General features: G+C 42.0%; 1 protein-coding gene across 7 annotated transcripts in view; it reads right to left on the minus strand.

Annotated features, from left to right (window-relative positions):
* LOC121550217 (myocyte-specific enhancer factor 2C) overlaps positions 1 to 14729 on the minus strand; it is a 103015-nt gene extending 88286 nt beyond the window's left edge. For all 7 annotated transcript variants that reach the window (XM_041862371.2, XM_041862376.2, XM_041862375.2 and 4 more), the window contains exon 1: positions 14476 to 14729. The gene's annotated coding sequence lies outside the window, so the exon portion shown is untranslated. The remainder of the gene's footprint in view (positions 1 to 14475) is intronic.
* Positions 14730 to 25728: the final 10999 nt, after the last annotated feature.

Consider the following 25728-nt stretch of genomic DNA (forward strand, 5'->3'; position numbering starts at 1 on the left):
TGGAATGAGGGTTTTCCCCTTGTGGTGGATGAGCTACAGTCACTATAGCTACACAGTGTATAACTCAATGGCGCCTGGACAATATGAAAATAGTTATAAAGTAGTCATAAGCACTGTCTGTGCTCTGCATCATGGGCAAACACTATGTGTATGTAACATTATCATATCATTTACATTGGATAACTTTAGATAGGGATTTAGTTATTATAGCACTACACCCCTTTTATCTTGCCACCCACTGGAATGTTGAATGTTGTCCGTTAATCAACTAACCATATTTGAGTAAATCTAATTCCCCTAGTAATATGTCATCTAATTGAAGCAGGGTCACGGAGCAAAATACACAGCATTCCTTTGCTTTTAACATGACCCGACATGGAAGATTTAATATGTGTACAGACAGTACCAGTCAAAAGTTTGGACACACCTACTCATTCAAGGGTTTGTCTTTATTTTTACAATTTTCTACATTGTAGAATGATAGTGAAGATATCAAAACTTTGAAATAACTCTTATGGAATCATGTAGTAACCAAAAAAGTTTTAAACAAATCCAAATATATTTTCTATTTGAGATTCTTCAAATAGCCACCCTTTGCCTTGATGACCGCTTTGCACACTCTTGGCATTCTCTCAACCAGCTTCACCTGGAATGCTTTTCCAACATTATTGAAGGAGTTCCCACATATTCTGAGCACTTGTTGACTGCTTTTCCTTCAGTCTGCCGTCCTACTCATCCCAAACCATCTCAATTGGGTTGAGGTCGGGGGATTGTGGAGGCCAGGTCATCTGATGCAGCACTGCATCACTCTCCTTCTTGGTCAAATAGTCCTTACACAGCCTGGAGGTGTGTTGGGTAATTGTCCTTTTGAAAAACAAATGATAGTCCCACTAAGCCCAAACCAGATGGGATGGTGTATCGCTGCAGAATGCTGTGGTAGCCATGCTGATTAAGTGTGCCTTGAATTCTAAATAAATCACAGACAGTGTCACCAGCAAAGCACCCCCACACCATAACACCTCCGCCTCCATGCTTTACGGTGGGAAATACACATTCGGAGATCGTCCGTTCACCCACACCGACATGGCGGTTGGAACCAAAAATCTCCAATTTGGACTCCAGAACAAACGACAAATTTCCACCGGTCTAATGTCCATTGCTCGTGTTTCTTGGCCCAAGCAGGTCTCTTCTTATTTTTGGTGTCCTTTAGTAGTGGTTTATTTGCAGCAATTCGATCATGAAGGCCTGATTTACACAGTCCCCTCTGAACAGTTGATGTTGAGATGTGTCTGTTACTTGAACTCTGTGAAGCATTTATTTGGGCTGTAATTTCTGAGGCTGCTAACTCTAATTAACTTATCCTCTGCAGCAGAGGTAACTCTGGGTCTTACATTCCTGTGGCCGTCCCCATGAGAGCCAGTTTCATCATAGCGCTTGATGGTTTTTGCGTCCGCACTTGAAGAAACTTTCACAGTTATTGAAATGTTCCGTATTGTCTGACCTTCATGTCTTAAGTAATGATGGACTGCCGTTTCTCTTTGCTTATTTGAGCTGTTCTTGCCATAATATGTACTTGGTCTTTTACCAAATAGGGCTATCTTCTGTATACCCCCCCCTACCTTGTCACAACACAACTGATTGTCTCAAATGCATTAAGAAGGAAAGAAATTCCACAAATTAACTTTTAAGAAGGCACACCTGTTAATTGAAATGCATTCCAGGTGACTACCTCATGAAGCTGGTTGAGAGAATGCCAAGAGTGTGCAAAGCTGTCATTAAGGCAAATGGTGGCTTTTTGAAGAATCTCAAATATAAGATATATTTGGATTTGTTTAACACTTTTTTGGTTACTACATGATTCCATATGTGTTATTTCATGGTTTTGATGTCTTCACTATTATTCTACAATGTAATTTTTTTTTGTAAAAATTAAGAAAAACCTTTGAATGCGTAGGTGTCCAAACTTTTGACTGGTAGTGTATATCCACAGTATATAGGCCTATATTTCCCATGAAACCACATTAGTGAGGCTGGAGCACTAGTATTCTTTGCATGTGAACTCTAATGAGCAAGTACAAGTCTGCTAATGAAGCAAATAGGAGCTCCATGTCTAAGTTACTTCAGATTTTTAGAGAAGGTTACCTGGATAGGGTGTTTTTATTAGTTTTTTGTGGATCCCACTGTCCCATCCTGACACACTTTTATTGTGGCTTCCTTCCCTTTGTCCCCCCATGAGAAATCCCAACCTGTACATATGTAGCACTTTAGGGGAATTGACAGTCACCTGAATATAATGTACTGTTTGCCAGAATAATTATGCTATTTCAAATATGTCACTCTGTATATACACACTGTAGGCTTTTGGTTGAATGCAATTTCATGAAGTTTGGCATGCATTGTGCATAGAGGAGACGAGGAAAACGGTGACTGGATGTGAGTCAAACACACAAGTGTGGTTACTGATATTGATCTTACTCAGATTGTTTCTGAAGAATTCTCTGTCAGTGACTTCATAGCATGTGACACATAATAGGACTGCCTGATGTGTGTGGTTTTTGTAATGGGTAAAAGAAAGGGAGCCTGTCTGCCTTTCCCAAGAGCACAATAAATGCCAACACATTTCCTGGGCAAACAGGAACAGCCCAGGCCAGGTGTAATCTTTTGTCGATCATGCTCACGTGAAAACATAATCTGCCTGTCACAGTTGATAATGTTGTCAAGCAGTCAGTCCTACTCCAGAGAATTGGCTAGCGCTGCAGTGACATATTTTAAGTTCTGCAGCTCTGTCTGAAGAGGCTTCCCATTGTTGGTGTGTAACAGTCTCTCTCTGTCTCCTATTCCGTAATGAGTTGGAGAATGACAGGTGTTATTTTTACATTGGCTTGACTTTACATGATGAGACCAAACGCATTGTAGTGACCTACAGGCCAACTTCACACAGGATCCACAAGGCTATAGATCATGTGTATGTGTGTGTGTGTGTGTGTGTGTGTGTGTGTGTGTGTGTGTGTGTGCGCGTGTGCATGTCTCTGTGTACCACACCATAATCTCCGTTACTGTGCTTAAACAATAGCGGAGGTGCCAGAGAGCTCTAGATCAGTCCACCATATGTACTGGCTATTGATCTCATGGAAGATACATCAATACAATACTCACTGCACAGTGCACAGGAGAATATTCAGAGACAAAGATATACACTGTAGGATCTTTCTCTTCCCCTCTCTGCTGCAGTATTTGTGTAAGTGATCCAAAGCATTACATTACATATCATTTTGTCTGCCTTATTTATAAAGCCCATAATGAAACTCTGAAGGCAATATCATTAGTAATTACAGTTGTAGAATGATACCACTGTACAGTATAATTAGAAAAGCAAGGGCGAGAAAGGCACTTTTTAATTAACAGATGCCTTATGCCTTTATGCAAGACAATTGTGTTTAATATGTATTTCTGTACACAATCGAAATAGTTTCCCACATTTCCAGGGTGAGATTCTGACAATATTGTGCAACCACGTGCAGTTGCATGTGGTGAATTATGAAAAGGCTGTGTAGCGCTCACTGTATACACTGTATAAATGGAACTGTCAGAAACGTTTGAAGGATAAGTCATGTATCAGCAAAATATCCAAATATATTTTGGTTTAGGTTTTTCCCCTCTCTACGGTAAGTGAGGAATGGGTCAGTACTACTAATGGTTCAGAACTACTAATGGTTCAGTGATACTAATGGTTCAGTACGGCCTAGTAGTGCTCCAGTCACCCTTTCTGGCCTTAGCCACTGAATTCACCCATAAAAGCAGTATAAAGTTAGCAGGAGACACATGGTGATTATACTGTACTGTATAACCCCCAGATCTACAGGCCAATACAGGGCTCAACAAACATTGGTATCTTTCTTTTACTGTCCGACCCCCTCACTATTCCCCCCACTAGCAGTGGACCAGGAGCACTGTAAAATATTCCTCCATACAATGCAGAGATCCAGTCTTTTCACTATTCATTGTGACAGTACGTTATTTTATTTCCCCCATAAAGTCCTAAAGCTACAATACCATAATGTAACGTGTTCACAATTGTACTTCTCAATACTAAAACCTTATTAGATGCCTAATTCATTTGATATAGTCTACTGACTATCATAACTGCACGGGAAGGTTTTTCACAACTTTTGCTTGACGATTGGTGAAGTAGTGGTGAAAGCATTACAGAGCTTTGCCACGTGAGAGACACTTTTGGTAACTTGCATGTTGTCTTGTTCAAACAGCGTCCGAACACTACACCTTTGATACATTATGGATGAGGCACAAGCAGCAGGACAAGGTCTCCCTTTATTCTGCCTGACACTCCTGTTACCCCACAGGAAAAGGCCGATGGTCGTGTGACTGTTCGCTGGCTGAACTACTGCTATTGGTACTGAAGGGTAAGGCCACCATTGGGGACGTGTTGGGTCTTCACTTTGAGATAACCACCACCTACCCTGCTCTGGCAAACTGTTTACAACAAAAAATATGCCATGACACTTGGCTGGTGATTATATACACTACCAGTCAGTTTCTTTATTTTTTACTATTTTCTACATTGTAGAATAATAGTAAAGACATCAAAACTATGAAATAACACATATGGAATCATGTAGTACCAAAAAAGTGTTAAACAAATCAAGATATATTTTATATTTGAGATTCTTCAATTAGCCACCCTTTGCCTTGATGACAGCTTTGCACACTCTTGGCATTCTCTCAACCAGCTTCATGAGGTAGTCACCTGGAATTCATTTCAATGAACAGGTGTACCTTCTTAAAAGTTGTATTTTGTAGAATTTCTTTCCTTCTTAATGTGTTTGAGCCAATCAGTTGTGTTGTGACAAGGTATGGGGGGTATACACAAGATAGCCCTATTTGGTAAAAGACCAAGTCCATATTATGGCAAGAACAGCTCAAATAAGCAAAGAGAAACAACAGTCCATCATTACTTTAAGACATGAAGGTCAGTCAATCTGGAACATTTCAAAAACTTTGAAAGTTTCTTCAAGTGCAGTCGCAAAAACCATCAAGCGCTATGATGAAACTGGCTCTCATGAGCACCTCCACAGGAATAGAAGACCCAGAGCTACCTCTGCTGCAAAGGATACGTTCATTAGAGTTACCAGACTCAGAAATTGCAGCCCAAATAAATGCTTCACAGAGTAGAGACACATCTTAACATCAACTGTTCAGAGGGGACTAAGTGAATCAGGCCTTCATGGTCGATTACTGCAAAGAAACCCCTACTAAAGGACACCAATAAGAAGAAGAGACCTGCTTGGGTCAAGAAACACGAGCAATGGACATTAGACCGGTGGAAATGTGTCGTTTGGTCTGAAGTCCAAATTTTAGATTTTTGGTTCCAACCTCCGTGTCTTTGTGAGAAGCGGTGTGGGTGAACGGATGATCTCCGCATGTGTAGTTCCCACCGTAAAGCATGGAGGAGGAGGAAGTATTATGGTGTGGGGGGGGGGGGTGCTTTGCTGGTGACACTGTCTGTGATTTATTTAGAATTCAAGGCACACTTAACCAGCATGGCTACCACAGCATTCTGCAGCGATACGCCATCCCATCTGGTTTGGGCTTGGTGGGAATATCATTTGTTTTTCAACAGGACAATTACCCAACACACCTCCAGGCTGTTTAAGGGCTATTTTACCAAGAAAGAGAGTTATGGAGTGCTGCATCAGATGTCCTGGCCTCCACAATCCCCTGACCTCAACCCTACTGAGATGGTTTGGGATGAGTCGGACGGCAGAGTGAAGGAAAAGCAGCCAACAAATGCTCAGCATATGTGGGAACTTCTTCAAGACTGTTGGAAAAGCATTCCAGGTGAAGCTGGTTAAGAGAATGCCAAGAGTGTGCAAAGCTGTCATCAAGGCAAAGGTTGGCTATTTGAAGAATCTCAAATATAAAATATATTTTGATTTGTTGAATACTTTTTTGGTTACTACATGATTCCATTTGTGTTATTTCATAGTTTTGTTGTCTTCACTATTATTCTACAATGTAGAAAATAGTAAAAATAAAGACAAACCCTTGAATGAGTAGGTGTGTCCAAACTTTTGACTGGTACTGTAGATACACTGATTAATTACTCAAAGAATCATAAAACAATAAAATGAGTTTCCCAGGGTTTGATGTTGAAAGCACAAAGTATTGTTGTGTCCTCCATGTGGAGACCAATGCACTGTATGTTGAGTTATTATGTAGTTATGGGTGCTGTCTATAGGGGAGCCGTAGAGCCTTGTCAAAGCTGATTCAACTGGTTTAGCAAATGAGCTATGGGAGTGGCATTGGCCAGTGAAACTTATGAGGACTCATTGTTCAACTATCTAACAAGAAACTACAAATTATATTATCCCACACAGTTTTCTTGTTAATGAAAGGCATACATGTCATTGCTACATCTTTGTTTCAATGGATTGTAAAATATTAAGAATACATTCCTTTGTAGATAACATCACACAGCCTCATTAAAAGTGCTGAATATTTCATCAATACATGAAGAGTTTTAATATTCACATAAGCTTCCATTTGCTGTAGCCCCTCATGCCCAATGTTTAGGCTGCTAAAATTACAAATGCTGACAGCGACAGTCGTCTCTGCTTCCTAAACTCCTCTTTTCTTCTCTTTAGAGAAAGCAGGATTGCTGTGGTTTCGCTCTACATTTCAGTCTTTCACTCAAAGTTCCCTTTGTCTCCAGATTACTTCATGTGAGAAAAAATAATAACTTCTCCCTTGCTAATCATTTTTCCTCCTTTTGAATGGCTGGAAAGTAATTCTCACTCTAACTGCTCAGAAACGGGCACATTTATTTCAGCCCCTCTTTCTAACGTAGCCTGTAAAGTGGGGATGCCAACGTAAGATTTTCTGTCTCCAGTAGTGGGATGCCAACCAGTGTTTCCTGAGGCTGAGCAGAAGCTGTACCTGACAGATGTTTTGTGTTACCCTGTGGCAGTGGAAAGATCACATACGTGATCTGAAATTTCAACAGTCATGGTCATAATGTGAATATTTCAACGATCAAGGTAGAGTATTGTCGTTGTTAACATAAATCCTACTGCCGTAAGGTAAATCATATTTAAGAATCTGACATGATTATAATTTGTAGGTTGAGCTGTAATTATACAGCATATACAAGAAGTCTACCCAGTCTGAATGCTCTCCACCAGCTTCTGAATTAATTTATATTATGAAATTATATATTTGGCCCTGAAGTATACATGCAATTAGGCATGCTGCACGCATACGCACACACACATGCACACACACACGCACACACACTTACGTACAGTACATTATACACTTACATACACACAAGCGCACACCTTGCTTTAGCACCATGAGAGCTGGTATAAGGGGCAGAAGAAGAGTGGTGTAACAGAATTGGTTGATAGAATAGGGGGTGTACAGTGTAGTATGTGTGTGAGTGGGGATGGCCCTGTGGCGATATTGCCCTACTGCTTTGGCACGCTACAGGGGGAAAGAAAGCCAATCATAAATTATTCAAATGAGAACTGAGTCCAGGCCACTTGCGTGACAATGATGTCCTTCCACCTAGGTCTTGTTCAGCCTGGGCCCCAGGATCTCTCAATACTGTCCCCAGGCCTGATCTAGGGTCAGTCCATATGACAGGCTTTGGGCCGTTCAGAGACCTGCATGGCTTGTAAACCACCAGGTTAAAGTGGTACAGCTGTTTGTGCATCAGTAAGGCTGGGGCCTAAAATGAGGGCATGAGGTCTGGGGACGAGAGAATAGAACTGATCACTGTTTCTTATTCCCATGACAACCATTACACAGCACAACTCCCTACAACAGCTGTGACCTCCACCCATTCTCCTGACTACTAAACATCACTCGGCAGAACTATGCAGCATGTATCTCCCACATACAGCAACTGCCTTTGATAACATCTAGCTGTGAAGCAAAGCAAATGGAAGTCGATGTGTGTTAATGTGAAACGCAGCCCTGACATGATACATTAGGCCCAGCGACCCCCGGCAAAGGAAGACGTGAGGTCTAAACCTCTCTGTGCCTCCAGCGTCACACTTATTCTTATTCAGACGCCATCAGACGGGAGGCAGGCCACTGAGATTAGCTGCAGATCAAAAGGCTTGCTGCCTCGCGCCGTTCGAGCACCATTAATGTTTTGTCAATTTAGGCAGCCCCAGTGCACAGGCGCTTTATAGGGGCAGCAGAGAAACCAAGCGGCGTACTGTACAAACGGCACCGACACTGCTCGGGGGGTAGACTTAGACTGGAAAGGTATTTTTCATAAACGAGGCTTGACTGCCGCTGGGACGTGGAAATTTGAAATGAAATAATAAAGCGAGTAGAAGAGAAAGGAAAAAATATTGGGCCCGTTACTGCAAGCAATTACAGTGGAACAAAGACAATTGTCCTTTCTATGCCTTTGTGATGAAACTACTTCCATGTGTATTATACGTCTTGGTTAAGTTATAATTCATTTTGAATATGAAATGCACTTTCTACAACAACATGGCTTGTGTATCCAAAGATCATGGCGTCTGGATCAGCAATATCCAGCATAACAACGACAACTACTGCAAAGCCATATACTAAGCGCAATTAAAACACAACAGTAGCTATAGCCTATAAATTACGCTTTCTCCGCAATCTACTTTCTACGTAAGGCTTACTGTTAATCCAAACGAGCATATCAATTGCACCAGACATATAAAATGACCGATATAATGTGCTCAAGTCTAATCTCTGTAATCAAGGTAGCCAAGTTGAGATACAAACAAAGACCTAAACATATGGTTCTCTTTTTGCTGCGATTGTGAGGAGTACTGCCTAAGCATAATTTGTCGTTAACTGATAGAAGGTCAATTTGGAGTGGATCAAGACTGTGAGAAGCTTCCAGGAGGATGGGTAGATACAGAAGAGCGACACAGGAAATGGTACAGGGTGGTAGCGAAGCAACAGGATGGGGTGGTGGTTGGAGGTTCAAAGGGAGAGAGATGCCTGCGTAAGAGAGCTCGCCACCCTGCAGAGAGGGTTTCCTCAACTCCGCTTCCCATCAAATCGGTGGAATTTGGTGGCAAAAAAGTTTGTAAGTGAAGAGAGATTTTTGGAAAGAGGTCCCCTCTCTTCAGGGTTGATGTTAAGAGGAAAAAAGGTTGTGCCTCACAATGTAGGCCTGAACCTAGCATGGTTACACAAAACTGAAGTTATAAAGAACATCCCTAGACACCCAGGATTTCAAATAGTTAACCCAGAGTCATATATATACAGTTGAAGTCGGAAGTTTACATACACTAAACTCAGTTTTTCACAATTCCTGAAATTTAATCCTAGTAAAAATTCCCTGTCTTAGGTCAGTTAGGATCACCATGTTTTAAGAATGTGAAATGTCAGAATGGTAGTAGAGAGAATGATTTATTTCAGCTTTTATTTTTTCATCACATTCCCAGTGGGTCAGAAGTTTACATACACTCAATTAGTATTTGGTAGCATTGCCTTTAAATTGTTTAACTTGGGTCAAACATTTTGGGTAGCCTTCCACAAGCTTCCCACAATAAGTTGGGTGAATTTTGGCCCATTCCTCCTGACAGAGCTGGTGTAACTGAGTCAAGTTTGTAGACCTCCTTGCTCGCACACGCTTTTTCAGTTCTGCCCACAAATGTTCTATAGCATTGAGGTCAGAGCTTTGTGATGGCCACTCCAATACCTTGACTTTGTTGTACTTAAGCCATTTTGCCACAACTTTGGAAGTATGCTTGGGGTCATTGTCCATTTGGAAGACCCATTTGCGACCAAGCTTTAACTTCCTGACTGATGTCTTGAGATGTTGCTTCAATATAGCCACATAATTTTCCTTCCTCATGATGCCATCAATTTTGTGAAGTGCACTAGTCCCTCCTGCAGCAAAGCACCCCCACAGCATGATGCTGCCACCCCCGTGCTTCACGGTTGGGATGGTGTTCTTCGGCTTGCAAGCAACCCCCTTTTTCCTCCAAACATAACGATGGTCATTATGGCCAAACAGTTCTATTTTTGTTTCATCAGACCAGAGGACATTTCTCCAAAAAGTACGATCTTTGTCCCCATGTGCAGTTGCAAGCCGTAGTCTGGCTTTTTTATGGCGGTTTTGGAGCAGTGGCTTCTTCCTTGCTGAGCGGCCTTTCAGGTTATGTCGATACAGGACTCATTTTACTGTGGATATACAGTGGGGAGAACAAGTATTTGATTTTCCTACTTACAAAGCATGTAGAGGTCTGTAATTTTTATCATAGGTACACTTCAACTGTGAGAGACGGAATCTAAAACAAAAATCCAGAAAATCACATTGTATGATTTTTAAGTAATGAATTTGCGTTTTATTGCATGACATAAGTATTTGATACATCAGAAAAGCAGAACTTAATATTTGGTACAGAAACCTTTGTTTACAATTACAGAGATCATACCTTTCCTGTAGGTCTTGACCAGGTTTGCACACACTGCAGCAGGGATTTTGGCCCACTCCTCCATACAGACCTTCTCCAGATCCTTCAGGTTTCGGGGCTGTCGCTGGGCAATACGGACTTTCAGCTCCCTCCAAAGATGTTCTATTGGGTTCAGGTCTGGAGACTGGCTAGGCCACTCCAGGACCTTGAGATGCTTCTTACGTAGCCACTCCTTAGTTGCCCTGGCTGTGTGTTTCAGGTCGTTATCATGCTGGAAGACCCAGCCACGACCCATCTTCAATGCTCTTACTGAGGGAAGGAGGTTGTTGGCCAAGATCTCGCGATACATGGCCCCATCCCTTCAATATGGTGCAGTCGTCCTGTCCCCTTTGCAGAAAAACATCCCCAAAGAATGATGTTTCCACCTCCATGCTTCACGGTTGGGATTGTGTTCTTGGGGTTGTACATATTCTTCTTCTTCCTCCAAACACAGAGAGTGGAGTTTAGACCAAAAAGCTATATTTTTGTCTCATCAGACCACATGACCTTCTCCCATTCCTCCTCTGGATCATCCAGATGGTCATTGGCAAACTTCAGACGGGCCTGGACATGCACTGGCTTGAGCAGCGGGACCTTGCGTGCGCTGCAGGATTTTAATCCATGACGGCGTAGTGTGTTACTAATGGTTTTCTTTGAGACTGTGGTCCCAGCTCTCTTCAGGTCATTGACCAGGTCCTGCCATGTAGTTCTGGGCTGATCCCTCACCTTCCTCATGATCATTGATGCCCCACGAGGTGAGATCTTAAATGGAGCCCCAGACCGAGGATGATTGATCGTCATCTTGAACTTCTTCCATTTTCTAATAATTGCGCCAACAGTTGTTGCCTTCTCACCAAGCTGCTTGCCTATTGTCCTGTAGCCCATCCCAGCCTTGTGCAGGTCTACAATTTTATCCCTGATGTTCTTACACAGCTCTCTGGTCTTGGCCATTGTGGAGAGGTTGGAGTCTGTTTGATTGAGTGTGTGGACAGGTGTCTTTTATACAGGTAACGAGTTCAAACAGGTGCAGTTAATACAGGTAATGAGTGGAGAACAGGAGGGCTTCTTAAAGAAAAACTAACAGGTCTGTGAGAGCCGGAATTCTTACTGGTTGGTAGGTGATCAAATACTTATGTCATGCAATAAAATGCTAATTAATTACTTAAAAATCATACAATGTGATTTTCTGGATTTTTGTTATAGATTCCGTCTCTCACAGTTGAAGTGTACCTATGATACAAATTACAGACCTCTACATGCTTTGTAAGTAGGAAAACCTGCAAAATCGGCAGTGTATCAAATACTTGTTCTCCCCACGGTAGATGCTTTTGTACCTGTTTCCTCCAGCGTCTTCACAAGGTCCTTTGCTGTTGTTCTGGGATTGATTTTGCATTTTTCGCACCAAAGTACATTCATCTCTAGGAGACAGAACGCGTCTCCTTCCTGAGCTGTATGACGGCTGCGTGGTTCCATGGTGTTTATACTTGCGTACTATTGTTTGTACAGATGAACGTTGTACCTTCAGGCATTTAGAAATTGCTCCCAAGGATGAACCAGACTTGTGGTGGTCTACAATTTTTTTCCTGAGGGCTTGGCTGATTTCTTTTGATTTTCCCATGATGTCAAGCAAAGAGGCACTGAGTTTGAAGGTAGGCCTTGAAATACATCCACAGGTACACCTCCAATTGGCTCAAATTATGTGAATTAGCCTATCAAAAGCTTCTAAAGCTGTGACATCCTTTTCTGGAAATTTCCAAGCTGTTTAAAGACCCACTGGAATTGTAATACAGTGAATTATAAGTGAAATAATCTGTTTGTAAACAATTGTTGGAAAAATTACTTGTGTCATGCACAAAGTAGATGTCCTAACCGACTTGCCGAAACTATAGTTTGTTAACAAGAAATTTGTGGAGTGGTTGAAAAACGAGTTTTAATGACTCCAACCTAAGTGTATGTAAACTTCCGACTTCAACTGTATCTATAGCCTACCCTATGTAAAGTGCCTGTCTTGTATTGCCTTATTAAGTGCTTGTTTGCTTGTCTGTTCCATACCTGTATCTGCATGAGGGGTGTCCTCCTCATTGACAACAGGGAGTCCAGAGGTGAAGAAGTCCATAATGGCAACAAACACATCAGGTTTGATTAACTTCCGACTTCAACTGTATAGAGAGAGAGTTGGGCCAATGCGGGCCGAACTCGCTTACCCATAAATCTAAGTCCTGTCTAAGCCGGGGGAGGGGGTCATACCAAGAAGGTCATACCAAGGATAAATGTTCTATTTGATTTAGAATTTTAAGACCCCTTGAAGTATTAAAAAATATATAAAAAGGGTATTTGATGAAGAATTGTCTGTACCTACTTCAGCCGAGTCCCAAGACGCTTTTGGGGGTCGTAGAGCAAAAGGGAGAACACCATCGTGTTCAAGAGAGTCTCATTTTTCCATAGTTTGTAGGCGAAACCGTTCGGACACTATAGACGGTTTTGTGTGAAGACCGATTTTCGGGATGTCTCATGGTCTGACAAACACCGCTCTAGCTCTGTCACCTTTCACCGCAGATGCGGAAATGCGACATCTGCATATGTGGTTGATTGATGCAAAAGAAAACAGATAACTCTAGCTTAAACTGACAGATTTTTGTGGGAATTTTTATATTATGCTAATTCGATTTCCGCGGGGGCGCGAACATCGACTCTAGGTCAATACTGTATATTGCTCTGGGTTAATCCAATCATCTTTGGAGGGAGAAATAAGAATGGTACAATGTATACCATTATACAAATGTACATTTGTTCATTTGCAGTAATTGTGTTATTATTATTATTGTTATTATGGATATTATTAAATTGTTATAATAGGTATTACTGCTACCTAATTGCCTGCTGATGGGCCATCAACAGTTGTATTTAAACTGGTTGCTAAGTTAGGCTCCCTGAACATTCCCACCTGCCCAATGGGCAAGATTAAAATAACTTCCTTAAATCAAATGTCTGAAGAAAAAGTTGAACAAAGCCACTTAGCATCCGTGCAAATCTAACTCAACATTTGTTTGGATATGGAATTCTTCCTGGTTGTTTTAGGATGTTTTCCTGCTATTTAGTACATTTGTCTACCCCTTCCTTCAGAGAGGCAGTTGGTTCAATATCAACTCCCTTCAGTTGGTGTAATATGACACATTTCCTCTTTGTTTCACAGTTTAGCGAGTAATGTCTTACTTAGTGTTGATCTGTGTGATACAAATTGATACTGAAGTCTGCAGCGGCCACTTAGGTAGCTACCTTGCAGGGGTAAGCCATTTCTAAGGCAAACAGCATGTTGAAGAGATGCACTTTTCACTCACAGATGATTTCAGATTGTGCGTGTTATTAGCAACTAACCTTAGGAAGATCAATAACCCAAACTGAATTAAAACAAAAAATACAACACAGTATTAAGTTCTTCTTTAGATAGTCAAACCATTTGTCATGCCTTGGAGAAATAAAAAGTAGATATATGTAGCTACAGGAGCCTCGATTGGCCATTCACTCGCACAGAAGTGATTGGCAACAGCTGTTTGTGACTGCCCGATCTCCAACTTCAGCATAGCTCAACCCTTAAGATTTTCCATCCACTTGGTTCTCTGTCACGCATTAAGTGTAAGTACCTGAGGTAAAATAACCTAGCGTCAATTCTCTGCCCTTGTCCATCCATATGGGTTCGATTGCAGATCCAGATTTACTTTTATTGTTTTAACACAACAAAATTATTGTTTCACTTTTCAATAAAGGCTTCACAAGTCAAAATAAATAATTTACTAACAATATGCCAATACTATATTACAAGAGAGTTAGTTGTTTGACAGATTCATGGCTGGTGGCTTGGAACATGCCATCATCCACTCTATGGCAAAAAGAGTGCCACTGCCAGAACCAGATTTTTCCATAAGCAGAAAGTCACAGTACACCATCGTACACCATCGAAAGGAAAAGGGGAAGGTAGGAGTGAGCTCTGTAAACTCACCTGTGCCGTTTCTTTGATTCTCCAGGAAGTGTCACCCTACAGCACCAATTGAGGACCAGCTCAATCAAACAGTCACAAGTGGAAAATAAAAATGGATAAATGTTAGAGATAAAAGTAAAAGAAGAGTAAAAAGTTCACTGAAAAGCAAAACAAAAAATGTCCTGCATGTATAAAAGCCAGACCAGCTGGCTTAGAACAGAAACCCCAGTTTTGGGTTGTGTTTTGCCTCCGATCTCTCTCCACACTGAACCCAGGAGTTGTTCTGGCCAACAAGCGACCCCCACCCCATGTCCCCCTCTCCCCTCCAGCCCGGTACACCTGCCTCAGTCACTCCTGAGTATATTTAGCCCTCTGAGGGATCAGTGACACCCAGACCTTTGTCAGCGGTGGCATATGTTCCCTAGATTATTGCCCCCGAAAGAATGTTGCCGTCCAATAAGGGGTAAAAAAAGAAACAAAATTACAGCCATTCTTTTAAAAAGAACCACAATATTCAGGAAATATAGACTATTCAGTTTGTCGAGTTAAACTAATACCTGATAAAATCATCCAAAGCAGCAAGAGGAAAGTTGAAGAAATGAAATTGGACTTAGCATCAACTAAATAATCACATAAGAAGAGTTCAGAAGAGGAAGAGTTCAGAAGAGGAACTTATTTTTATGTGTGTATTTTCCAGTGACTAAATATTACAATCTCAGGTTTCCCTCAAGGATTTCCCTGTATTTAGCGCCATCCATCATTCCTTCAATTCTGACCAGTTTCCCAGTCCCTGCCGATTAAAAACATCCCCACGGCATGATGCTGCCACCACCATGCTTCACTGTGGGGATGGTGTTCTCGGGTGATGAGAGGTGTTGGTTTTGCGCCAGACATTTTTTTCTTTAAGCAATGGCTTTTTTCTGGCCACTCTTCCGTAAAGCCCAGCTCTGTGGAGTGTAAGGCTTAAAGTGGTCCTATGGACATATACTCCAATCTCCGCTGTGGAGCTTTGCAGCTCCTTCAGGGTTATCTTTGGTCTCTTTGTTGCCTCTACGATTAATGCCCTCCTTGCCTGGTCTGTGAGTTTTGGTGGGCGGCCCTCTCTTGGCAGGTTTGTTATGGTGCCATATTCTTTCAATTTTTTTATAATGGATTTAATGGTGCTCCGTGGGATGTTCAAAGTTTCAGAAATTTTTGAATAACCCAACCCTGATCTGTACTTCACCACAACTTTGTCCCTGACCTGTTTGGAGAGCTCCTTGGTCTTCATGCTGCCGCTTGCTTGGTGGTGCCCCTTGCTTAGTGGTGTTGCAAACTCTGGGGCCTTTCAGAACAGGTGCATATAGACTGAGATCATGTGACAGATCATGTGACACTTAGATTGCACTCAGGTGTACTTTATTTAACTAATTATGTGACTTCTGAAGTTAATTGGTTGCACCAGATCTTATTTAGGGGCTTCATAGCAAAGGGGGTGAATACATATGCACGCACCACTTTTCCGTTATTTATTTTTTATAATTTTTTTAAATAAGTAATTTTTTGAATTTCACTTCACCAATTTGGACTATTTTGTGTATGTCCATTACATGAAATCCAAATAAAAATCAATTTAAATTACAGGTTGTAATGCAACAAAATAGGAAAAACGCCAAGGGGGATGAATACTTTTGCAAGGCACTGTATGGATGATGTTTTTCCTAAACTGAAAAGGGGGACACAGTTATTAAAGATTGGGTTAAAGCACCGGCATCCACTGATGTTTAGGGAATCACAATGTTGTCTTTGTGCAAACACATTAGTATTGATCTGATCCTGTTGTATTGTTTACATGATTCTGGACAATGGAAATCCACTAATCCGTTTTTTTATACGAGGGGGATCTCTTTGTCTACGAGGCTATCTTTATACTTATGTATGATAGAGTCCATATGATAGAGTCCAGAACACTACCACTACAGGAGTTGAATCATCGCAGGAATTAAACCAGATTATTTACAAACTTTTACAAGCTTCTCTGTGTTAAAGAGTGTTGTCATTGTGTATGCTCTCTCCATATGTCTGAAAGGCAAAGCATACATGCATGCACGCAGGCAAACACTAACTGGTGTCCTGCCGTCTTAGTTTTGGCTGGGGCTTCCCCCCCTGCGTGAGTGGGCCAGGCTTTGGAGGCCTGATCCTGAGCTCTCTCCCCTGTCTCTCTCCCCACAGGAGTCTGTTCCAACAAGGGGAGACCGAGCCCCGGAGCCTGGCTGTCTGTCTGTTGGTCTGAGCAAGGTGGAGGAGGAGGAAGAGGGATTGGCACTCTATGGCAGTTTTGCCTGGTACAGTGCTGGACCGCAGGAGCTGGTAGGGCTACCTGGGAACGTACTGTCCCTCTTAAACAAGGACCTGTCTGGCCTGTCTGAAGACTCTGTCTGTCCCCACCATGGCCCTATGTGTGAGAATGTTTTCTTGGAGTATTGTAGTGTTTTACAGTGTGTGTGTGTGTTTGTGTTTTAGTTTTACGTGGGGACCAGAAGTCCTCCCAAGGATAGTAAAACATTTCTGACAAGTGGGGACATTTCGCCAGTCCCCACAAGGAAAAGGCTATTTTAGGCTTAGAGGTTAGGTTTAGTGTTACAGTTAGGGTTAGGGTTAGAATTAAGGTTAGGGTTAGGGGTTAGGTTTAAGATTAGGAGTTAGGGTTAGGTTTAGGGTTGGGGTTTGGGTTTAAGTTAGGTTTAGGGTTAAGGTGAGGGAAACTAGGATTTTGAAAGGGAATCAATTGTTTGGTTCCCACAAGGATAGTGTGTGTGTATGTGTGTGTGTGTGACAGAGGGTGTGGCTGGATGTCCGTTCCACTGCTCTAGAGACTGCAAGCTGCGCCAGAGGTGGAACACAAAGCGTTCTGTCGAAGGCAAGGTGACAGAAGATCAATAGGAAACTCGGCATGGCGTCTCCCCTGAAAACTCCTTTCACTGTTTTCCTTCTCTGCTTTATCGTTAAATCATCAACAGCACGTTAAAGTAATTATGAATAATAATAATGAAACCACTGACAGATTTTTGGAAGGCCAGCTGGATTTATGCATGTTTTTATAACATCACTAACCACTGTTGGCTGGGCTGAGAGCTACTGATTCAGCGTCACCTGACTAATTTGTACTTCTACTTCTCTTTTTGTCTGTGTTTATGTTTCTGTCCAGCGCTTTCGGTTTGTGGGTTCATGAGTGACTAATGTATGTGAGTAAATATTGTATAATGCTGATTGGCATGATACATGCCACATGGCATTGCCAGTGTAGCGGCACATAGCAGTGCATTCGTAAAGTATTCAGACCCCTTGACTTTTTCCACATTTTGTTAGGTTACAGCCTTATTCTAAAATTTATTAAATTGTCCCCCCCCCCCATATGAATTCAGACCCTTTACTCAGTACTTTGTTGAAGCGCCTTTGGCAGCGATTACAGCCTTGAGTCTTCTTGGGTATGACGCTACAAGCTTGGCACACCTGTATTTGCGGAGTTTCTCCCATTCCTCTCTGCTGATCCTCTCAAGCTCTGTCAGGTTGGATGTGGAGCGTTACTGCACAGCCATTTTCAGGTCTCTTCAGAGATGTTCGATCGGGTTCAAGTCCGGGCTCTGGCTGGGCCACTCAAGAACATTCAGAGACTTGTCCCGAAGCCACTCCTGCGTTGTCTTGGCTGTGTGCTTAGGATCGTTGTACTGTTGGAAGGTGAACCTTCGCCCCAGTCTAATGTCCTGAGCGCTCTGGAGCAGGTTTTCATCAAGGATCTCTCAGTACTTTGCTCCGTTCATCTTTGCCTCGACCCTGACTAGTCTCCCAGTCCCTGCCACTGAAAAACATCCCCACAGCTTGATGCTGCCACCCCCATGCTTTACCGTAGGGATGGTGCCAGGTGTCCTCCAGATGTGACGCTAGTCATTCAGGCCAAAGAGTTCAATGTTGGTTTCATCAGACCAGAGAATCTTGTTTCTCATGGTCTGAGAGTCTTTAGGTGCCTTTTGGCAAACTCCAAGCGAGTTTTCATGTGACTTTTACTGAGAAGTGGCTTCCGTCTGGCCACTCTACCATAAAGGCCTGATTGGTGGAGTGCTGCAGAGATGGTTGTCCTTCTGGAAGGTTCTCCCATCTCCACAGAGGAACTCTAGGGCTCTGTCAGAGTGACCATCGGGTTCTTGGTCACCTCCCTGACGAAGGCCCTTCTCCCCCGATTGCTTAGTTTGGCCGGGCGGCCAGCTCTAGGAAGAGTCTTGGTGGTTCCAAACTTCTTCCATTTAAGAATGATGGAGGCCACTGTGTCCTTGGGGACCTTCAATGCTGCAGACATTTGTTGGTACCCTTCCTCAAATCTGTGCCTCTACACAATCCTGTCTTGGAGCTCTACGGACAATTCCTTTACCTCATGGTTTGGTTTTTGCTCTGACATGCACTGTCAACTATGGGACCTTATATAGATTGATGTGTGCCTTTCCAAATCATATCCAATCAATTGAATTTACCACAGGTGGACTCCAATCAAGTTGTAGAAACATCTCAAGGATGATCAATGGAAACAGGATGCACCTGACCTAAATTTGAGTCTCATAGCAAATGGTCTGAATACTCATTTAAATAAGGTATTTATGTTTTTAATTTTTAATACATTTGCAAATATTTCGGAAACAATTGTTTTTGCTTTGCCATTATGGGCTTTTGTGTGTAGATTGCTGAGATTTTTTTAAAATATTCAATCAATTTTAGAGTAAGGCTGTAACTTAACAAAATGTGGAAAAAGTCAAGGGGTCTGAATACTTTTCGAAGGCACTGTAGCTGTAACATAAAGTATTACCTTACCTTAGGTGACGTGTGTGTGTGTGTGTTTGTGTGTGTGTGCACATCTGCGTATGTACTGTGTGTGTGTAAGACAGAGGGAGCAGCGGTGGCGGTGTGATTTTTTTCTGCGCTGTGTGGCCTGAGCTGACTTCAGCGTGTCTGCTCAGCCCTCTACTTCACACAAGGTCGCTCTGTGTGTGTTCGGCCCTGGAGACAGAGGGCAGGCCTCAGCTCACAATCACCACCAAGCACATACCTCTGCCCCGCAGGCAGCCCCACCAGTCCGGGCTGGCTCAACATGGACCAACCAGACCCCTCCTCAGAAGCGCTATTCTGATGAGCACTGTTGGTTTTCTAAGAAGGCCCCTGTGACATGAGCAGATAAAACACAGCACGGATATATATATATATATATATACAGAGAGAGAGCGAGAGAGAGAGACATAGAGAGAGTGAGAGAGAGAGAGAGAGAAAGAAAGAAAGAAAGAAAGAAAGAAAGAAATAAAGAAAGAAAGAAAGAAAGAAAGAAAGAAAGAAAGAAAGAAAGAAAGAAAGAAAGAAAGAAAGAAAGAAAGAAAGAAAGAAAGAAAGAAAGAAAGAAAGAAAGAAAGAAAGAAAGAGTAAATAGATGAAGCGGGAGGGCACGAGGGAGTGTGCACACCTCAGTCCAAAAACAATATTTGGACTAAACCTTTAGCCCTTCCATTTGGCTCTTTTGAAAGATGGATTATGACTGGTGCCATGGCTAACTCTTTATTCACCACCTACACTATACACGACATGAAGCGAATGCTATGGGTTTCTTTTGCCTGTTGAATGTGCGGTAGAAGTGAGTGTGAGACTGAGGCTAAATTGAATACGTTGACTAACAAAATGTACCCATTTTAAAGTTATCAAAATACACATAAATATACTGCAGGGGAAAATACAACATTTCTAATTGTTTTAAAAACAATATTTAGTTGTTAAATATAAAATAGATATATTATGTAAAATAAAATAAACATTCAGGCATCAAAATGTATGTTTTCTACAGTTCAAGGGAGCTGGCAGTCTCTCTGAAGGGCTCTCCCCCTCTCTCGATCTTCAGAACCCTCTTTCTTCCTCTCTCCTACATTCTCTCCCACATTTTTCTTCCTAAGAGGGAGCTCTAATTTCCTAATTGTCCAAGAGGCCCTCAGGCAGTGGGGAAGAAGGAGGACCCATATCACCCCTGTTTATTACTATGGCAAATTCGACCATTCACTTTTGTAAATCTAGAGTATGTCTGAAAACTTAGGGATACAGTCATAACCCCAGTTCCCTGATAATATGAGCCAGATGTATGACATTGGGATATGCTCGGAATCACTAATCGGGGAAGAACCAATCACAAAGCGTCTGTTGGAGACAGACAGGTCGAGTGGCGAGTGAGGTGAGTCCATCCCCTACTTATAACGCGCCACCGCCCGCCATCTGGTTATTCTCGAACATGCCTCTCTTCCTTGCGCTCTTGCAAGCAGGGAAATGCGGTGATACATCTCACTCATATTATCAGAGAATCAGGGTTACGGCAGTAACCCTAAGTTCTCTTTTAAATACTTGCTTCAATGTATCACATTGGGATATGGCCAAGTCCCATATCGCAGACATGCTCTCCGCAGCCAAGGTAATCCCAACATAAGCAACCCTCACAAGTTTCGACATTGAGGCCAGTATGCGACAACAAAGGTGCAGGGACATCCAGTCGTTAACAAACTCATAAATGTATGAGGGAAATCTCAACATGTCGCATCGCAAATCTCTTGTATAGAGATGCCCTTGAACAGTGCCCAAAAGGTAGCCATACCTCTGGTGGAGTGAGCCCTCAGGCCATCCAAGGGCTGTAAACCCTTGCTATTATAAACCAATATAAAAGCGTCCACTATCCAACAGGAGAGTCGTTGACGAGAGAGGGGCATACCCTTGCAGGGAGGCGCCCAGGAAACGAAGAGTTGGTAGCTCTTGCGTAAAGCTCTTGTTTGATCCAAGTAAATGCGGGACGGTAGAGATGCTCTTCTTCGTTAATAGTGAAGGGCGGCGTAGGGCTGTGGCGGTCATGACATTTTGTCAGCCGTTTATTGTCATACAAAAGACTGCCGGTCTCACGGTAATTTACCATTAATTAACATAAACACGTTTAGCAATTCCAGGCCTCCATGCATACAAGCTGAATACAAGCCACTGATGCGCGCCTTTGGAACATCTACATTTAAAAATGTATAATAAAAAAAATGTCATATACACCATCACAATAAATTCAATACTTATTTTAGTCAGGTCTAAAGAAACATTATGATATGAAGAAAATGTATTTCAGAAAAACAGAATATGAGTTGGCCTACTGTATGTTATCTGGCTATGCTCCATTCCATAGACTGTAGGCTTGTTCTGTTTGCTGACAAGATATGCTTAGAAGTCCCTTGCCATTATTTTATATTATATAATTTTATAATAAGAAGAATGTAATGTAACTTAGCTGAATAAAATATAAAGGAAGTGGCTATGTTGAGCGTAAAAGTGATCATTTGAAACAGGTCCAATATGCTAGATTTAGAGGTATTTGGCAACTTTAGTTGCGCTCTGTTCCTTGCCTCAGGATACACAGCTGTTCTCTCATCAAGTGATCATATTTTCACCCATCAGATTATTCTCAATTTAACCTCTACAGGATCGGTGTCCCTATGTCGGGACGGTTGCTGCTCAATATGCGATATGTGACCAGAATGGCGTTGTAAACAACAGCCAACTTTCTGGGACATAGACATGTCTTATATGGGCAGAAATCTTAAATTCTTGTTAATCTAACTGCAGTGTCCAATTTACAGTAGCTATTAGAGCTAAGAAATACCATGTTACTGTTTGAGGATAGTGCACAACAACAAAACACTTTTGTCACGGCAACTGGTTTCATACATTCACCTCTGATGGTAAATAATGTACTTACATTCAGTAATCTTGCTCTGATTTGTCATCCTGAGGGTCCCAGAGACAAAATGTAGCATAGTTTTGTTTGATACATTTTTTATATTCAAATGTAGGAACTGGGTTCTACAGTTTGACCCCCTGCTGTCTCTGGCCATCTAGAAGGTTGTGTGAAGGTTAGTGTATTTTCTGTAGGGAATCTAATGATCCATCATGTATGATATTCCTGGGAGTGTGTAAACTTAAATTATTTATTACCATAGCATTTGGTATGTCTCTATATGTACTTGCAAATGTATAAATTGACCAATTCGGAACATTTAGGAAAACTCTTGGCAGACTTGATACAAAATATTGTGTAGAGATGTATAATATAATAAATAATATGCCATTTAGCAGACGCTTTTATCCAAAGCGACTTACAGTCATGCGTGCATACATTTTTTTTTTGTGTATGGGTGGTCCCGGGGATCGAACCCACTACCTTGGCGTTACAAGCGCCATGCTCTACCAGCTGAGCTACAGAGGACCACAATCCATAATCCTTCACTGGATCCGTCTGAAACTTTGCACACATTTTTACATTTACATTTTAGTCATTTAGCAGAGCGACTTACAGTTAGTGAGTGCATACATTATTTTTTAATTTTTCATACTGGGAATCGAACCCACAACCCTGGCGTTGCAAACGCCATGGTCTACCAACTGAGCTACATCCCTGCCGGCCATTCCCTCCCCTACCCTGGACGACGCCGGGCCAATTGTGCGCCGCCCCATGGGACTCCCGGTCACGGCCGGCTACGACAGAGCCTGGATTCGAACCAGGATCTCTAGTGGCACAGCTAGCACTGCGATGCAGCGCCTTAGACCACTGCGCCACTCAGCTAGCACACACAATGCTGCCATCTGGTGGACAAAATCTAAATTACACCTAGATTCCTACATCACTGTCTGGACTTTCTCTTGCAATTCAAAGCTGACTCAAATATATATTTGGGAAAATGCATGTTTTTTTGTTTGTATTATCTTTTACCAGATCTAATGTGTTATATTCTCCTACATTAATTTCACATTTTCACAAAATTCAAAGCGTTTCCTTTCAAATTATATCAAGAATATGCATATCCTTGCTTCCGGTTCTGAGCTACAGGCAGTTAGATTTGGGTATGTCAATTAGTTTCAATTTAGAATGGCCCACTATCAAATGGGCAGGAAGAGGGGCAGGGAAAAAAATACATGTAATCTGTATGCACTCGAACCAGTCCATTTTAAAATTATGCTGGGAAGGCTACTTCGGTTTTATAGCTGAGCATGTGGTTAATATGAGCAGCTGAGAAATAAGAACACTTCTTTCACTCCATGCATCAACCACTATTTTATGAGCATGCTCATGGTGGTGAGATATTATTTATAGCTAAAGTTAAAGTGTCACCCAATTTGTAAGTCGCTCTGGATAAGAGCGTCTGCTAAATGAAGTAAATGTAAATGTAAATGTTATGAAAATATAAATGTTTTCCTATGGGGCGGCAGGTAGCTTAGTGGTTAAGAGCATTGTGCCAGTAACAGAAAGGTCGCTGGTTCTAATCCCCGAGCCGACTAGGTGAAAAATCTGTCGATGTGCCCTTGAGCAAGGCACTTAACCCTAATTGCTCCTGTAAGTCTGCTAAATTACTAAAAATAATAAAATAAATACTAGGTTATTCAAAATCAAATACAAATTCACTATAATTGTAGGTTAACTGTAAGCCGCCCTGGACAATCAATGAACCAACAGCATTGCCTAGGGCTATATGTTTTCTCCCAGACTCCTGGATCTACATTTTGGAGCGTAGAAGAAGGTAACCAGTCCATCCAGTATACATAATAATACAGTCTACACTCAAAGGCAATTATTTGAATTTGTTTAATTTTGAAGTATAGGCTAGACCAATTATATACCAAAGACATCTTAAATCAGTTTGTTTTATGTTTTACTGCCATGTGTAATATGCGGTAGGCTATGTATTGTATAATGGCAAAATCATAATTTTTATTCAGGGTTTTTTTCTGACTTGAAACAGCTGAAACAGGAAAAGGCCTTCCCAAACTGTTGCCACAAAGTTGGAAGCACAGAAACATCTAGAACGTAATTGTATGCTGTAGCGTTAAGATTTCGCATGGTGATCTTAGGCTTGTGTGGGCTGCTCGGCCATGGAAACCCATTTGATGAAGCTCCCGACGAACAGTTCTTGTGCTGATGTTGCTTCCAGAGGCAGTTTGGAACTTGGTAGTGAGTGTTGCAACTGAGGACAGACAATTTTAACGCGCTACGTGCTTCAGCACTCGGCGGTCCCGTTCTGTGAGCTTGTTTGGCCTACCACTTCTCGGCTGAGCCGTTGTTGCTCCTAGACATTCCAGGTATAGCTGTGGGGCTTACACAAGTCCACATTTCTTAAAGCCAAATTTTCTAGACATCAATGTACAGCAACATTTTTAGACGACACTGCAGAACACCCTATATTCAGCAGTGGGGCTTACAAGACCCGAATTTCATATAATTTTCAAGACATCAATGTAGCAGTAGAACAAATATCACAATATCGGAATATAACTTCAAATAAAATAAATCAATGTAGGCTTCAGCAGAACACACATGAGTATATATATGCCTCCTGCCTATGTAATGATATGAAACACATATTCAGATTACCTTCACAGTACCGAACAAGTTTGTAAAGGAAAAATAAATGTCCTACCTTAGTTTTCAAAACCTCCCACAATGACTCTCCCCATGTCAAGTCCATTTAACTCCTGAGAGTCCATTTCTTGCTCAAAGCCATGAGCGGGCCTGTGGCTGTGACGTTTAGCCTCCTTCTAAAGCTTTTCTGTTGTTATTTTACATCTGAGGATGTTCATTTACTGTACATCCCACCCACATTTTTGCTAGTTTAATCCCTCCAGTCGTTTTAGACCCAAGCTCACTACCTTTTTGCATGTCAGGGGTCATACGTTTGCTTGTTCTTGAACTGCAACTTGCACCTGCTCTGAGCACTTCGTCGGTGGATGCACTGCCCCCCTCCCCCCAGCTCCCCGTCTCCCTCTCAGGCACTGACAGTTCTCTGGCTCATTCTGGGTTTGATTCACCATCTTTCTCTGGATTTCTGGACTTGAAAAATGTCATCAAACTTGATTAGCTTTTCTTATCCATTTTTTATTTGGCTTTCCCACGATTCAAATTCAGTAGGGAGACGACTAGCCTAGGCTACGTAACGTGATTACGTAGGGACCTCTTCACTTGCTGACCACCACTACCAAGACCTGTGTCAAGATCAGTTACTTACCCCACCAGCCCTCCCCATAACCGCTATGTACAAATAAGAGAGCAGGTCTGGAATCAGTGTGGCAGGATAGGATGATTAAACAGAAGGATCATGGTGCTTTTACATGATGGTCTTTCTGGGGGACGGGATAAATAACAAGGAGGCAACTTGATTTAACGCTGATCGCTTTTATTAGAATGTCTACAGTGCAAAC

Source organism: Coregonus clupeaformis, chromosome 18, assembly GCF_020615455.1.
Source record: "Coregonus clupeaformis isolate EN_2021a chromosome 18, ASM2061545v1, whole genome shotgun sequence".
In the NCBI taxonomy this organism is placed as follows: Eukaryota; Metazoa; Chordata; class Actinopteri; order Salmoniformes; family Salmonidae; genus Coregonus; species Coregonus clupeaformis.